Source organism: Canis lupus, chromosome 17 (assembly GCF_011100685.1).
Source record: "Canis lupus familiaris isolate Mischka breed German Shepherd chromosome 17, alternate assembly UU_Cfam_GSD_1.0, whole genome shotgun sequence".
Taxonomy (NCBI): Eukaryota; Metazoa; Chordata; class Mammalia; order Carnivora; family Canidae; genus Canis; species Canis lupus.
This window is the reverse complement of record NC_049238.1, coordinates 46796842-46811835: the sequence shown is the minus strand read 5'-3', so window position 1 is coordinate 46811835 and position 14994 is coordinate 46796842. Positions and strand designations below refer to the sequence as shown.

At 36.0% G+C, this 14994-nt stretch overlaps 1 protein-coding gene and 1 pseudogene across 2 annotated transcripts in view; one reads left to right on the top strand and one right to left on the bottom strand.

The window, feature by feature from the left end:
- Positions 1-14429, top strand: part of LOC102157348 — a 30544-nt pseudogene extending 16115 nt beyond the window's left edge.
- Positions 1-14994, bottom strand: part of LRRTM4 (leucine rich repeat transmembrane neuronal 4) — a 706237-nt gene that overhangs the window by 429252 nt on the left and 261991 nt on the right. The gene's annotated exons all lie outside the window — the stretch shown is intronic.

Genomic DNA, 14994 nt, shown 5'->3' with positions numbered 1-14994 from the left:
AGGATTACAAAATGAATACGTACCTTCAAAGAAATTTGTAATTTTAATAGATCTAAGAATATCATGGTCCATATGCTAAAATTTGTTACTTCACACACTTACAATACCATTTAGATTGATTAGAACAGTGATCCTCGGGGACCTGGGTGGCTCAGTGGTTGGGCATCTGCCTTCAGCCCAGGGCATGATCCTGGAGATCCAGGATCGAGTCATGCATTGGACTTCCTGCATGGAACCTGCTTCTCCCTCTGCCTCTGCCTATGTCTCTGCCTCTCTCTGTGTGTGTCTCTCATGAATAAATGAATAAAATCTTAAAAAAAGAAAAAGAACAGTGATCCTCTCCTTAGCTGTAAATCAGAATCTACAAGGTAGGTTTTAATAAAGTATCCAGGGCTAAAGATCTGCTGAGACCAATTCATCCAGAATTTCTGATGGACTTGGGCATCAATATTGTTAAAAAATGTCCCCTAGTAACTCTAATCAGTATCCAGGATCAAAAATCAAAACCACAGCATTAGAGTCCATGCATGGACTCAAGTTTCTGGGATTCTCCACTGTAGTTGTATATTAGAAACACCTAGGAATCTTTTGCTGTCCTTGCTATTTAGTAGTAATGCAGGGATTCTGCTTCTACCAAAGATACATGAATTTGTTGAAATCCTAGGTCTCAACATAACAAGAAACATCAAATGGACTACAAAAAACAAAGCTTCTGAAATCCAGATTACTGAGGTCACAAGGCCACACATAGATGGATATCCAAGAACCTCGTCACCATGATCCAATAGAAATGATTTGCGAACACTGACTAACTTACTGGAGAAGAAAAGACACAGAATGGTCTTCTAGCAAGTAAGAAAAATTCACCTCCTTATTTTAATGGACTTCTGAAGGTTGACTGTGAACTGTAATGAAAGTATAGAATCACTGGGAGCAATAGACACAGGGAGTTCACACCCACTCTGGGGCTCTTTTCCATGGACCTCTATTCCATTCTCATGAATAAGATTAGGAACAGAATGGGTGATTATAGAGAGCCTCAATTGGTGGGATAAACCTAGAGGATACTATCACTATGATAGGAAAGGTACAGAGCTCCACCAAGACCCTTTTCTTCTACTATACAAAAGCTGTAGGCTGCCTGGTCAGGGACAGAATATTTCATTAGTCCAGGCCACAGTACCATTCTGACCCAGTGAAAAGCAAAAGAAAAAAATAACCATATCACTGGAAGTGGGGCAATTTGGTTTGGAAATTTTACTAATACCATGGGCAGTCCATTAACTTTTGAGGAAAGCTAGACATTCTCCTCCTTCAAAAATACCAAAGAAATGAGAGACAGTAGACATGTCTGCTACCAGGAGGAGACACGGTAAAAGAAAGCATGACTTCAAAGCAAAGGCAGAGAGTATCTGCCTAACACTGAACCTGGATCATAAAAACAGAGATCTGCCCTTGTTCCTCTGTATCTCCCCACAGAACCATGCTAGCAATTACCAAATAACAAGCAATAGGGATCTACTACTAGGAAAGGGTAAATAGTATGCAAACAGATTCAAGTAGAATAAATACCTAAAACAAAACAAAATTAAATACTGCTAAAAACATTATATTCAGACTGCTTACAATCAAAGATAAAGAATTAACCTTAGGGACATCTGGGTGGCTTAGCGGTTGAGTATCTGCCTTCTGTTCAGGTTGAGTATCTGCCTTCTGTTCTGTTCGATCCCCTCCTGGGATCGAGTCCCACATCAGACTCCCTATGAAGAGCCTGCTTCTCCCTCTGCCTGTGTTTCTGCCTCTCTTTGTGTCTTTCATGTATAAATAAATAAAATCTTTTAAAAAGTTAATCTTATAGGCAGTAATTTAAAAAAAAGAAATATATATCATATACTGATTGAAAATCAAAGGTAAGAATTAGAGTAGACTTCTGTCTGATCAGAAACTATGCAAATCAGAAGGCAAAAACTGACATCATTAATGTAATGGCACAAACCAGAATATTATATACAGAAAAAATACATTTTATATTAAAATAAATATCATTTAGACAGATTTTAGTGCTGAGAAAATTCATTACCAGCATATCTGCATTATAAAAAAAAAACTTAAAAAAGATAGAAGGAATATAATATCAGAGAAATCTGAAATAAAGAGCTCCAGAAAGGTCTCAATAAAGATAGAGAAGATATTTTTATTCTTATTTTGAATCACTCTAAATATAATTGTCATCCAAGCAATTTTTTAAAGCTTTTATTTAAATTCTAGTTAGTTAACATATACGGTAATATTGGTAACATATACTGTAATATTGGTTTCAGGAGTAGAAAAATTTAGTGATTCATCACTTACATATCCAAGGAAAATTAATAGCAATGTATTGTAGATTTATTGCATATCTAAAAATAAAACACATGACAATAATAATACTAAAGAGAAAAGGCAGGAAATAAAGAGGCAGGAAATCTAAGTATACTGCTGTGTATACCGTATGAAGTTGTATATTATTCGAATGCAGATTGTGATAAAAATAAATAAGAAGCTAATATTGTAGATAAAATGAAAGAATAAATAACGTACCGAATAATTCTAAAAGCAGGCAGTAAAAGAGGGAAATTAGAGCAGAGAACATATGGAACAAACAGAAAACTATTAGTAATCTGCTGGATTTTAAACCAACCATATCAATGGTTTCAAATACAAATGGTCTAAACATGGTAGTTAAAAAAGAGATTATCACATTAGATAAAAAAGGAAAGAGTCAACTATATACTGTCCACAAAAAAGCCACTTTAGCATAAAATTATAGATAGATTAAAGGTAAAAAAAAAAGGGAAAAGAAAACGAAAGGAAAAAAGAATGGGAAAATAGATATGGGGATTAAGAAGTAAAAACGTCAGTTATAAAATAAATAAGTAATGTAATGTATGGCATAGGGAATGTAGTCAATAATATTGAATAGTTTGGTATGATGACAGATAGTGACTAGAATTATTATGGGTATCATTTCATAATATATGAAAATATACTGCTACAATGTAAACTTCAAACTAATGAGATACTGTATGTCAATTACAAATTAATAAAAAATTGAATATCAAAAGCAAAAAAAGGAGTATATCTCACAAACACTAATCTAAATGAAAGCTTAGGTAGCTGTATTAATAATATAGGCATATAATCAGGGATAATAAAGGCTATTCCAGAATGATAAAAAGATCAATCTATCCAGAAGATAATAACAATCTTAAACATTTTTCCTCCTACTAACAAGACTTCAGAATTCGTAGAGCAAAAAACTAATAAAACTAAAAGCAGATAAAAATAATCCACAAGTTTGGTTAGAGACTTCAAAACTTTTCTCTCAGTCATATATAAATACAAATATATGATACATTATGTGTATATATATATATATATTATATATAGTTATTTTTCTGTGTCAACTTGACTGGGCTAAGGGATGCACAGATAGCTGGTAAAATATTATTTCTTATTTCTGTATATTTCTGTGAGCATCTGTCCAGAAAAGATTAGTATTTGAATCAGTAGACTAGGTGAAGAAGTTTATCCTCACTAATACGGTGGGCAGTATCCAATCTGTGAAGGATCTAAACAAGAACGCAAAAGAAGGGTGAATTTGCTGTCTCTGCTTGAGCTGAAACATTTATTTTCTTTTGCCTAGGACATGAGCACTCCTGGTTCACAGGATTTCAGACTCTGCCCAGGACTTAAACCATTGGCCCTTGACTTACCATATATACAAAGCTTATTTTAGTGCTCTCTATTCTATTCATTGGTCTATAATATATTTATATGTGTACCAGTATCACTCTGTTTTGATTACTGGAGCTATATAATAAGTTTAGAAATCTGCAAGTGTGTAACCTCGAAATCTGTTCTTTTTCAAGATTATTTTGGCTATTCAGGGTCCCTCAAAATTCCATATGAATTTTAGGATAGATTATCCTATTTCTGTGAAAATACTCACTGGGACTTCAATGGAGGTTGCACTGAACCTGTAGATTGCTTTGGGTTGTACTGACAACAACAATATTAAGTGCCAATGAATTTTTGGATATGACACCAGAAACACAGGCAACAAAAGCAAATATAGATAATTTAGGTGACCTGAAAATCAAATATTTGGTACATCAAAGGACACAATCAACAAAGTGAAAAGGCAGCCTAGGGAATAAGAGTACATATCTGCAAATCACAGATCTGATAAGCAATTAATTTCCAGAATATACAAAATTACAACTCAAGGACAAAAAAAATTGATTAAAAATAAGCAAAGCACTTGAATAGATATTTCTCTGAAGAAGATAAACAAATGGCCAATAATCACACAAAAAGATATTCAGCACCCCAGTCATTAGGAAAACACAAATCAAAACCACAATGATATAACACCTCATACATTAGGATGGCTACTACCAAAAACAAAAGCAAAAAGTTACAGTTTTGTAAGATGAAAAGTGTTCAAGATTGGTTGTGTGAGATCATGAATGTACTTAACCCTACTGACATATAGGCTTAAAATTAGTTAAACGATATTTTTAGGTGTATTTTACTACAATTAAAATTTTATTTAAAAAAGTAACAATTGTTATCATATCCTTTGAAATAAAGTCTTTACATCTTTTTTCAGTTTCCATAGTACTTTAATGTTATCACCAATAACACACTTCTTTGTTTTAACAGAAATTTGCAGCACCCAAAATGGGAACAAAGAAATGAGATTGGTAGATACCTAAAAATAGAGACTATGGCAGGGAGTTTCAGAAATGACTCCAATCATGTCCTACATCATGATATTCATGCCTTCATGTCATCCCCTCTCCTTGAGAGTGGGCCGGCCCCGGAGGCTCATAATTAACTGCATGTGGCAGAAGTAATAAGATGGCATTTGTAAGATTAGGTCACAAAACACTGCAACTCTCTCCTGATTTTCTCTCACAGATGCTCTCTCTCTCACAAACTCTGTCTCTGCCTCTTTTCACTTGCTCACTCTGATAAAGCAAGTTGCAATGTTTTTAATTGCTCTATGAAGAGGCTCACAGTTCTTTATAGTGAGCAAAATATTCACATTCTCAGCCTGAAGTCCCCAAAGATATAAATCCTGTCAATATCTGCATGAATACCATTGGAGATGGACCCTTTTCTCAGGAAAGCCTTGATATGACTCCTGCCTTGACTAAACTCTTGAGAGACTACAAGACCCAGAGGACCCAGCCATGCCAAGCCCAGATTCTTGACCCACCTAAATTGCAAAATTGTGGCTTTTTAAGCCACTAAATTTGGGAATGTTTTGCTACATCAAAACAGGTAATTACTCTATGGCAAATGCCATTGAGAGAGACAAAAAAAGGGGGAGTGGGTGATGGTGCAAAGAGATTATAAGAAATTTCGAAGAAAGCAGCAATATCCAAGGGTAAGGAGACAGGTAGAAATAATCTTTAAAAGATAGAACTCAGCATGTTCCTAAAGTTAGAAATTAATAATGTTCAGAATCATATTTTGGGGAGGAAAACAACAACAACAACAACAACAACAAAAAAGAACAACTACATTTATTTTAAACACATTTTTGTCATAGCTTCTAGCATCACCAGGGACCAATCTACACTATTTTTTTCCTCAGAGAGAACTAGCTCTCAATTTAGCTGATGAGATTATTTTTAAATCTACATACAATATGTGTATTTGGGGATTTGAAGCTGTGGAATTAGAAGAAATGGAAAGAATCAAAGCAGCTTTCTCAATCATTAGTAGAGATATCAGTTTCTAGTTTCTGAATGAATGCTGGGGCTATGAAGCAATATTTGGACTGCATGAATATTATCCCTGGAATCTCACAAGAGAAAATTCAGTCCATACCAATTGCCAGAAGTCTATATTGGTCAACCACAAAACATGATCAGCCAATTCTATTAATCTTAAATGCCACTAAATTCTCTGTAAATCCTTAGCTGAATTATTTATCTTCTTTGGTTTTTGCCAATGCCTGGTTAGACTTGCCAACTTTAGTGATGAGTAGGCAAAGCTTCCTTCAATTTGAAATGTGTGTGATTTTAGATATAAACATTTTCAAATGACAAATTATTTCACTAGATTCAGTGGCTGATCAACAGTTTATATTCTTCTACAATCGAATTGCTTAGAAGTTAGAAGACATGCCCATCTAAATGTGCTTTCTAATCTCTGTTTCCCGTAAGCTGGGAAATTAGGCAAGGTACTTCACTGGCCCCACAATATGGTCAGCATCACGGAAGAACTCAGAAGGTACAAGTCCAAATCTAGGGATGCCTGGGTGGCTCAGTGGTTGAGCATCTATCTGCCTTTGGCTCAGAGTGTAATCCCGGTGTCTGGGATCGAGTCCCCATCCCCTCCCTGCAAGGAGCCCGCTTCTCCCACTGCCTACATCTCTGCCTCTCTCTCTCTCTCTCTCTCTCTCTCTCTCTCTGTATCTCTCATGAATAAAAAAATAAAATCTTTAAAACAAAAAAAGTCCAAATCTAGTGCCATTTCTCACATATATAGATACCACAGAGGGTAAATAAGTAAAACATTATATAAATGGACAACTGTCAGCCTGTGTTATTAAAATTGCCACATGTGACTATTAACATTAAAATTAAATTGGGGCACCTGGGTGGCATAGTTGGTAGGAGTCCAACTCTTGCTTTCTGCTCAGGTCGTGATTGTAGGGTTTTGAGATCTAGCTCTGTGCTCATCAGTGCAGAATCCACTTGAGACTCTCTCTCCTCTGCCCCTCACCCTGAACTCTCTCTTCTAAATAAAGAAATAAATCTTTAAAAAATTAAATTAAATACTCCATAGTAACACTAAACATTTTAATTGTTCAGCAGCCATATGAATCTATCTGCTACTGAATTGGGGCACACAAATATAGACATCCCCATCATCACAGAAAACTCTATGTATAAAGCTTCCTTAAACATCACTCTTTTTGGTTTTCCTACTTTATAAATGAAGATAAAAATCCCTGCCTCACAATATAAATAGGATGATCAAATGTGATAATAGTTATAAACGTTCTTGGGCAGCCCCGGTGGCACAGCGGTTTGGCCCTGCCTGCAGCCCCGGGTGTGATCCTGGAGCCCCAGGATCGACTCCCACGTCGGGCTCCCTGCGTGGAGCCTGCTTCTCCCTCTGCCTCTCTTTCTCTGTCTATAAATAAATAAAATCTTTTTAAAAAGTTCTTTACATATACATAATATATTATCATTGTTTCCATTTTTATTTCTTTTTTATCAATAAAAATATGACACCCCTAGATGAATTGACAGGACTATTCTCAGAGGCAAACATGCCAGTTTATACAGAAGTATTTGCAAAATGTGATGGCCAAGTGTCCACTGACTGATGAATGGATAAGGAATATGTAGTACATATACACAATGGAATATTACTCAGACATCAAAGTATTTATGCATTTGCTAAATAAATATCCTTATTTAGAGTGAGATTTTTTTAAATGATATCGATTGGTGTGCACATAACATTTTGATTAACAGAAGTGTAGAAGTGTGTTATACATTTTTAATGGTATAATCACTTGAAAATACATTTAAAATTAATAAATCATTTTAAATTAATGAATTATTAATGGTACCTGAAATTAAAACAAAATATAACTTAACAAGCAGTGGGAAGTATGTGATGTACAAAATTGAGTACCTGCAACTTTTATTCACTTGCAACTTGTAGGTGAGTTGAATGATCACGAAAATCATACCAGCATATGACCGACCTATTGAAACATTTCCTCTTTCTTTTTGTTTAGAAACCTGAAAAAAACCTCTTTAAAAAATATATATATTTATTCATGAGAGACACAGACAGAGAGGCAGAGACACAGGCAGAGGGAGAAGCAGGCTCCATGCAGGGAGCCAGATGCCGGACTCCATCCCGGGTCTCCAGGATCACGCCCTGGGCTGAAGGCAGCGCTAAACCGCTGAGCCACCGGGGATGCCCCGAAAACCCGTTTTTCTGTTTTCTTGTTTCTAACAATAATATCTTTTAGACAGGTATTTTAAGAATAATAGGTGTATCTGTTCTTCATTTATAGCACTCAAGACAGAATTACTTTGCAGAATCCATTTCTGTTTTGAAGATACTGTGCTTGAAAGTTACAAACCACCTAATAAATCTAAGTGGTCTCTGAGTTATCATAACTTAGGTGCTCACCACATCTGCCAATGCTCTTATTACACTGCCAACATTTTGTGATGGTTAAGAAGTTAGAGAGAAAATTTTGAACTACAGAAAAGTATCAGAATAGGGCATTCTTCCAATAATATGTGCATTTGTTACTACATGTAAAAACACAATTTCAAAATATTAAGTATTCTCAATTATTGTTGACAATATTTTTTTTTTCTAGAGAGAGAACACAGAGGAGGGGCTGAGGGGGAGAGAAAAGAGAATCTTAAGCAGGCTCCACGCCCAGCACAGATCCCAAAGTGGGGTCATGATCTCAGGGACTTGACAAGTACATTTATTACTTCCTTCAAAAACAGTTGGTCAAAAAAAAAAAAAAAAACAAAACAGTTGGTCATTTTAATGATAGTATTTTTTATACTAGTTATAAATTAGCATACTTTAAATTTTATATTAATCATTAATATATTTTGTAATTTATAACATTAATTAAATTCATATACTGATAAAATATGCATTATATTAATATAAATTAACATTAATATAAACTAATAAAACATGATGTATAGTATTAATTGTATTAACTATACTGATATGTTACTGGTGAATTATTTTGACTTTGGAGACTGTCTTTCTTTGAAATCTGGTTATTCTAGGGCATCAGAACCAATTATCATTAGATATTCAAATATAATTTTTGAAAATTGACAAAACATTTTATAGATACATTATGTAAATATACATATTTATATATAAATTTATGTATATATAAATGTTCTTATATATTTATTATTCATATTTCTTAAAATTATATACATTTAACTTTTTTATTTGAGTATAATGGACACAAAAATTACATTAGTAACAGTTCTACAATATACTGATTCAACTTCAGTATACATTATACTATGCTCACAAGTGTAGCTACCGTTTGTGACTTATTCATTCCACAACTGTTTTTATAAATATATAAAATACAGGTGTATGTATTCATTTGCGAAATAAAACCGGGGACACAGAAAAAGTGTTTTGTGTATAGATACATATTTATATACATTTGTTGCAAATTAAAATATGAACATAAAATTAGATTTATATAGTTATAAAGCATGGATATAAAATATTGGTACCAAACAAAGATAATTATTAAAGACCCATATCCAACCAGAATAAAAATGATTACTTTCTACGTCATCAAAACCATACTTCCTAGAAAATCAATTCTAAGTACCATTTGAGACGGAAATCCATGAAGTAAGCTTTAATGTCAAACTTCATATAACTATAATAATATAAGCATTATTAATAGAAAATCACAAGTAATAAAAAAATCATAATATGAAATTATAGACACATTTAACATTGAACGAGTAAACCCAAAATGAAAAGTTTGATGTACGTGTTTTTAGTTTTGTACAAGTAGGTTATATACTTTGTCTATTTCCATATAGGTGGCAGCCAAAGGAATATGCCCCATTCTCAATTCTGAATTACTGTAATTTTATAAATATTATCTTAATGTATATGTAGTAAAAAATTCTCTATAATTCTGAAGAAGTCATTAATTCTACAGGACTCCAGTTAGTAGAATATAGATTTTTTAAAAATACCTTGAAAGCATCTCACAAAGATAAAGGCTTGAAGAAATAGATTTAAATTCTAGTTCTTGCCAACATTCCCACTGCAATGATCAAAGGCTTAGGTCATATGTGGTAGGATAATATTTATATATCGTCTGTGGGTTTACCTGTCTCCTTCCACATCCAGAAAGTAGCTGGGCTTTGGGGGTTTTTTGGCCACAGATTTTGGATGACCAGATAAAAGTTACAAGTACTTCTCTTTTGGGATACCTGGGTGGCTCAGTGGTTGAGCATCTGCCTGTGGCTCAGGTTGTGATCCCAGAGTCCTGGGATTGAGTCCTGCATTGGGCTGCTTAAAGGGAGCCTGCTTCTCTTTTTGCCTATGTCTCTTAATTCTCTCTCTCTCTCTCTGTGTCTCTCATACTTCAAAAGTACTTCTCTTTTTGTGCAATTTTAAGCTTATCAAGGAGGATTCCTAGGATTTTGAGGGAAATAGAAGGGAAGGGAGAATAAAGAAACAACTAGAAGGAAAGGACTAAGACTGAGAAGAAGGCTGTGCCCTTGGGAAACCACTGCACCCCAGGGAGAAGGCAAGACCTCATGGGAACACGATAGCAAACACGTGTCTAGAGCTGGTTGTTTGCCAGGCACTGTTTGGAGAACTTTATCTGCATTTATTTATTTAATCTTCACAAAAATCTTCTGAGATCACGTATTACAATTTACATTTTACAGATAAAATATGTGAGGCAGAAAGGAGTTATATAATATACAATGTGACACAACTAATAGTAGAGACAATATTTGACTCAAAAGTGTTTGACTTTACTGTCTGTATTCATCCACTGGACTCTCCCTGCTAAAGGCTGTATGAATACATAGTATCTTATCAGCAAAGCCCTCATTATTATTGCACTAAATAAAGCCCCTGAAGAGTTTGTCTCTCTGAAGGTGATATTTGGATGCATGGTAATTGTTAGAATATAAGATTTTCTGAGATTAGGGCAGCCCAGGTGGCTCAGCGGTTTAGCGCCACCTTCAGCCCAGGCCCTGATCCTGGGGACCCGGGATCGAGTCCCCCGTTGGGCTGGTCCCCTGCATGGAGCCTGCTTCTCCCTCTGCCTGTGTCTCTGCCTCTCTCTCTCTGTCTCTCTCTCTGTGTGTCTCTCATGGATAAATAAATAAAATCTTTAAACAAACAAACAAAAATAGAGAATTTCTGAGATTAAATTTTCCACCAGCCCAGTAGATGGGGGCTTAGAGACATAATTAAGTTAATTTAAAACAAAATTTTTAAATGTCAATATTCCCAATATTCCCTGTCTTTCTGACAGATAATAACATGTAAGAAACTTTGAGGACTTTAGGCAAGATATAATACAGAAACAACTAGACCAGGTGATAGGCCAACAACCCACCAGTCACCAATTCAAGAAAACTACTGGCCTCAAGTATGTGAAGCAGATTCCAATACATATGAACTCTTATTTTAGAATATCTGGGATCAGGGATAAAATGTTGAATAGATAGGAAGTATAAGTTTTGATTCAAGTATGGCCTTGGGGAAGGTCTTAGATGCCTGAGATGACACAGAGTAAGGACCCTGTGTTGGCATATATTGCTCTTACTTAAACTTAGGGCAGTTGGACTTGCTAGACAAAGAGATTTGGTTTTTTGCTTGTTTTTCTAATAAGTAAGATTAAATGAGACTCCGAGAGAACAGGAGCAATATTTTAACCAACTTCTAATGGTATAACCACAATGGAGGCAGAGCAATGTCATGCTTGCTGTTATGACTCCATGGTTGTCTAGCTCCCTAAATTAAGACTCCTCAGATTACAGGGTCTCTGAATTGGAAAAGAAAATTAGAGTGAATATAAACATTTTGCGGCCTACTTCATTTGGGTATAATTGATTAAGACCCAAATAAACCCGGTCTCTGAGATGATCCTTCTGAAATGTCCATGAAGCACAAATGTAGTAAGTTAGCAAGATTAATTTTTTTTAAATTTATTTATTTATAATAGTCACAGAGAGAGAGAGAGAGAGAGAGAGAGGCAGAGACACAGGCAGAGGGAGAAGCAGGCTCCATGCACCGGGAGCCGGTTGTGGGACTTGATCCCAGGTCTCCAGGATCGTGCCCCGGGCCAAAGGCAGGTGCCAAACCTCTGCGCCACACAGGGATTCCCCCTAGCAAGATTAAAAAAAAAATCACTCAAACTAAAAGAGGACAGGCAATTATAGGGAGCAGAAAGAATTGAGAACAGGAAAACAAACAAAACATTACCTGTATCTTAGGTGGAGTCGCCCCATTACCTTTTTTTGGAGGGGCTGGCAGGGGATGGCTAGGAAGTGGCTTAAACAGAAATTTGTTTTCTCACAATTCTGGATAACCAGAAGTCAAAGATCAAGGTGTTGGCAAGGTAATTTCTTCTGAGGCCTTTCTCCTTGGCTTGTGCAGGGTCATCTTCTCCTTCTGTATTCATGTGGTCCTCCTCTGCATTGGTCCAACTCTGGCTTTTAAGTCTTTGAGAAATAGCCCAGAATTTCTTCTGTGCTTGACTATACTCTCCTCATCATCAATTTCATAGCCTTTGGAAGTCCAAAGGTTTCCCAAGAACCTATGCTAATGCTAAGGAGACTGCATTTTCCTTGCTTTCTCTATCTCTTACATTATTTACTGGCTCTGACACATTGGCCCTAACATAAAACATGATACTTAGCTCTTGCATTTTCAAACAGACAAAAATGAATAAAATTGATTAATCAAATATCCATATGCTGAAAATGTGCTAGAACCCTACCAGAAGGTCATGACGGATGTCTCAGAACTATCCATAACCTCCTTGATTCTCTCCATTGCCCCTATCACAAATTACAATTCAGCAATCATTCTTTGTTTCCTGGGCATTTCCCTTAGCTTCTCATGCATAGGTAAAATATTTTTCAAAAGAGTTTTCTTTCCAAGAGGAATTCTTCTACCAGCTGTTCACAGAAACAAATGTTTCACCTCAGACAAAAAAAAAAAAAAAAAAACATGATAATGGATGTAAAAACTGCAATGGAGGGATGAACAGAATATTGGATATTATAGAAACCCACATGAGTAAATTAGATGTCAATTTTAAGAAATCTTTCACAAAATACTTAAGAAAAACATAAATTATGAGAATGAGGAAGGCACATGGAAAGTACCCTAAAATACAATTTGCAGTCCAGAGTGCAGTCAAGAACAAGATAAAAATCAATGTCCAAGAAGTAATAAAATGAATTTTTCTGGGGTGAAGGAACACTTGAATCTGGAGATCAAGATGGCTTAAAATCTACCATGCAACATAAATACAAAGAGTACCTCAACTTTGTACATATCCCTGCAGGAAGTCTTAAATGTCAAGGATAAAGAAAAAAAATAAAACAAAATTTTCTAAGTATTTTTAGAGAGATAAACACATACCCAATTCACACTAATATATATATATATATATATATATATATATATATATATATATGGCAGACTTTTCTTCTGCCTCAGAAAGCTATAAGACAATTGAATCAACACAATTTGGGGAAGAGGGACACACACACACACACACACACACACTTATTTATCCTTCAATCTATAGTGCATTAATTGTGGCACCAAAAGTACATTGCCAGAAATACAAGAATTTCATAATGCAATACAACATTAAAAAGCCAAAACAGCAACCAAAAAATCAAACTGTTAAAGATGTAATCCAGATGATTTAGAAATTAATCACTTAAAACCTTGGTAGCAAAATCAAAAGGAATATGCAAAAGCCTTTCTTTCCTAAAAAATGAGGAAGGACTTTTCTTCTCTTTCCACCAACTACAGTAAAAAGGAAGGTTGTGGTGCTGATGGGCAAGAATGCCATGATGCACAAGGCCATCTGAAGGCATTTGGAGAACAACCCTGCTCTGGAGAAACTATTGCCTCCCATCAGGGGGAATGTGGGCTCTGTTTTTACCAAGAAGGACCTCACTAAGATCAGGGGCATGCTGCTGGCCAAAAAGGTGCCAGCTGTTGCCCGTCCTGGTGACTTAGCCCCATGTAAAGTCACTGTGTCAGCCCTGCACACTGGTCTGGTGCCAGAGAAGATCTTCTTCCAGGCTTTAGGCATCACCACTAAAATCTCCAGAGGTACTACTGAAATCCTGAGTGGTGTGCAAATGTTTAAAGCTGGAGACAAAAGCCAGCAAAAGCACACTGCTAAACATGCTGAACATCTCCTCCTTCTCCTTTGAGGTGATCATACAATAGGTGTTTGACAATGGCAGCATCTACAACTCTGAAGTGCTTGACATCACAGAGGAAGCTCCATTCTCACTTCCTGGAAAGTGTCCCCAATGTTGCCAATGTATGTCTGCAGATAGGTTACTAACTGTCACATCAGTGTCCCACTCTACCATCAATAGATGCAAGCAGGTCCTAGCTTTGTCTCTGGAGACTGATTATACCTTCCCACTTGCTGAAAAGGTCAAGGCCTTTTTGGCTGATCCATCTGCATTTGAGGCTGCTGCCCCTGTAGCCACCGCCACTCCTGCTGCACCTGCTGCTGCTGCAGCCCCAGCCAAGGCTAGAGCAAGGATGAGTCAGAAGAGTTGGACAAGGATATGGGATTTGGTCTCTTTCACTAATCACCAAAAAGCAACCAATTCAGCCAACTTTATTTGTGAAACAAGGAAGTAAAATTTTACTTCTCTTGAATGTTTTTTTTTGCCTAATCCTCCTGTCAATTATGATGGTACAAATAAGTCTGAGCGGTGAGCCAGGACTTTCATCCTTGCAGAATGAGTGGCAACTGGTTGTCTTTCTCTCCTTTGGCATCAGTGGAGACCATGTGAGAACCCTGCACTTCTATCCCCACCTGTTGGTAACAAGGTACCCCTACTTACTCTTGATTGAGGTAGTATCAGTAGATAGGACTTTATCACTACTCAGTAGTAAAGAGAAGTTACCTCCTCAAGAGTCAAAGGAGGCTGAATAAGGAATATGAGATTTCACTGTAACCTGGCAGTACCGAGCAGCACTCTCCCTTCCCCTGCCAGATTAGTGTCAAAAGTGGCTAGGTAACACAAAATTTAAATGAGATCTAAAGTCTTGTACATAGTCCCTAAAATATCTAGGACTTAATTTAAAATTGTTTTGACATACAAAGAACCAGGCTTAAATGAGAAAAGGTAATCAACAGATGCCAATGCT